The 2384-nt window shown below is 38.9% G+C and overlaps 1 pseudogene; it reads right to left on the bottom strand.

Moving 5' to 3' along the window:
- Positions 1-124: 124 nt before the first annotated feature.
- LOC134202741 (methyltransferase-like protein 17, mitochondrial) lies at positions 125-2323 on the bottom strand (annotated as a pseudogene).
- Between the last annotated feature and the right edge of the window lie 61 nt (positions 2324-2384).

Below are 2384 nucleotides of genomic sequence, written 5' to 3'. Positions count from 1 at the left end.
GATTATAATGTTTGATACTTTTTTTTCTATTTCAAAGTTTTCTTTCTTAGAAAGTATACCATCTATTAAATTTTACATAATATTTGTACAAACATTTTCTTACCATTTCATAAATTATACTTCATTATATTTTTACTGGTAATTGGTCACCCCATTTACGCTGGCCTGAGCTTGCATCGATATAAATTTCTAAAAAAAGTAATAAATATTTCAGTATATCAACGGTTTTTTCTTGGTACTTTTTCACTTCCCATGTTTTGAAGCGGTGAAAATTATCTCTTTGTAACTTTCCGTTTTTCAGTACACATTCATGCAAATCGAATGCTTCGATCTCACCAATGTTTGCTCTAACCAAGCCTGGGATAGTGGGTGAGCATGGCTCTCTTTAAACACAACGTAGGAGTATAAAAATTTGGAGACCTCATACCTGTTTTGCCCAACGGTAACAGATTGCTTAATCTCTGCTTTGAATATGCACGGTGTGCCGTCATCTAACTGCATGCGAGGGCATTGCTGTTGATGGGGGCACTGAAATAGAAAATGAAACATTTGAGATTCAATTAAAATGCCAGAGCTGAACCAACAATAAGAAAGGCTGAATCAAAACAGAAAAACAGATAAACAGCTTAGCTAAAATTGATAATAAATGAAACAATGAACAAAAACACATCGAATGTAGTTTTCTTATACATATCTGGGCTTTAATTCAAGCTTCCGTGCGGAGTTAAACCATCACAAATCCAATTTCTTACCGGTAGAAAAATAATATGTGGTATGCAACTTCGCTGGTTTTTAAAATTTCACCAACAGAAATTCCCTGGCTTCCTCAATCAATGAGAATCCGGCATACGAGCCCTGCTCTACCAGAACTAAATAGCCGTCCACATTTGTTCCACAGATTTTCTATAACTTCCAGCCGGATTCTTCTTCTGATGGAAGCTCCGAACAGCGAAAACGCACTCAACACGATGTCGTACCTATTGCGCGATGCTGGCAGAAACTGGTTCCGTAGTAAACGGTCCTCAAACTCATGGCCTTGTTAATTTCGCCACCAACATTTAGAATAAGCAATTCCGCCAGTTCGTTCATTTCCTGGCGGAAGCGTCAATCAGACACGTACTCAAAATGTGATCCTTCCCGGCAAAGTGGACACAGCCCACGTACCGGTTCCAACACCAGACCCAAAGTCAATAAAACTACGCGGTTTGAACTCCGCGTCCTGGTGCGCCGGATTTCGTCAATATCCGCATCAACACGGCATACTCTGCCGCTGGATCGGACCTAGCAAATATTGCAAACTTTAAATTGGTTGTAGACGATCGGCTTCAGGCGTAGATTTGCTGTTTGGCTCGCTTTCTTTGCTTGAGCCCTCAATCACTGTGTTGATGTAGGTTATGCGACGTTCCTCTGCTGCAAACGTTTAATTTGGATAAGTTATTTTTATCATGCCTCTTTTGTTACGTAAAACCGGGAAAAACAATTACTGAAGGACAGAACATGAGTACAATTTCATAAATCGTTGCAGAATTTCGTAACTGTGCTTTAATGTGGCTAAAAGAAAACTCATTTTTCCTGATCCACGCAATTTCTAAAATAATATTACACATCGTCGAAACATCCAGTTTGATTTGGAAGTCTTCACCCACGGACTGTCGTGCAAGTCTTTGATCTTTCTGCCTTATTGCATTGTGTTCCAGAGGCGCCTTACGCGATCGTAAAAATTGTCCAGCTTTTATTCCTTCTCGGCCTGCAGTGCTTTCACCACCGGATGGTCTTTGCAGCTTCGTAGTATAGCACTGACAATTGATTCTGGAACGCTGATGCATCCAGTCGTTAGCCTGCCTTCGTAAAGTTGCCTTGGCTTGATTTACTTACCGGCATCCAGTGCTTGATTCGGTGGATTCGTCCAGAGTGACGGAAGCCGGGGCGAGTTTACTTGAGTCGTGTATAGACAACGCTATAAAGGGGATCAAGAAGCTTGAAAAAGACTCTCTAAAAAAATTAAAATACATACCTGCAGGTAACAATGAAACATTTTATTCCTTTTTATTATAAAACTTGCCATTTTTCAATATAAATTTTTACTTTTATTTATAAACAAACCTCACGTTGATCTGTCATTTATTTTTTATACCGTTCAAAAATTACGTTAGCGCAAAACGGAGTAATTTTAGCCCGTTAAACACGGTAAATTCAGAAAATACTCTTTCTTTAGAACTATAAAGTACGCATAATTCTATAGAAAAGTGAACTACGCCTAAAAGTGAGTATATATCCCGCAACCCCAATCCTACCTATACTCACGTTTGACAATAGCCAACATCTTTGAGTTTCCCATTGTTCTATTGAAATTGGGTTTCCATCAGACAATTCTATTTTGTAAA

This window comes from Armigeres subalbatus, unplaced genomic scaffold (genome assembly GCF_024139115.2).
Source record: "Armigeres subalbatus isolate Guangzhou_Male unplaced genomic scaffold, GZ_Asu_2 Contig1392, whole genome shotgun sequence".
In the NCBI taxonomy this organism is placed as follows: domain Eukaryota; kingdom Metazoa; phylum Arthropoda; class Insecta; order Diptera; family Culicidae; genus Armigeres; species Armigeres subalbatus.
This window is presented reverse-complemented; position numbering and strand designations above follow the sequence as displayed.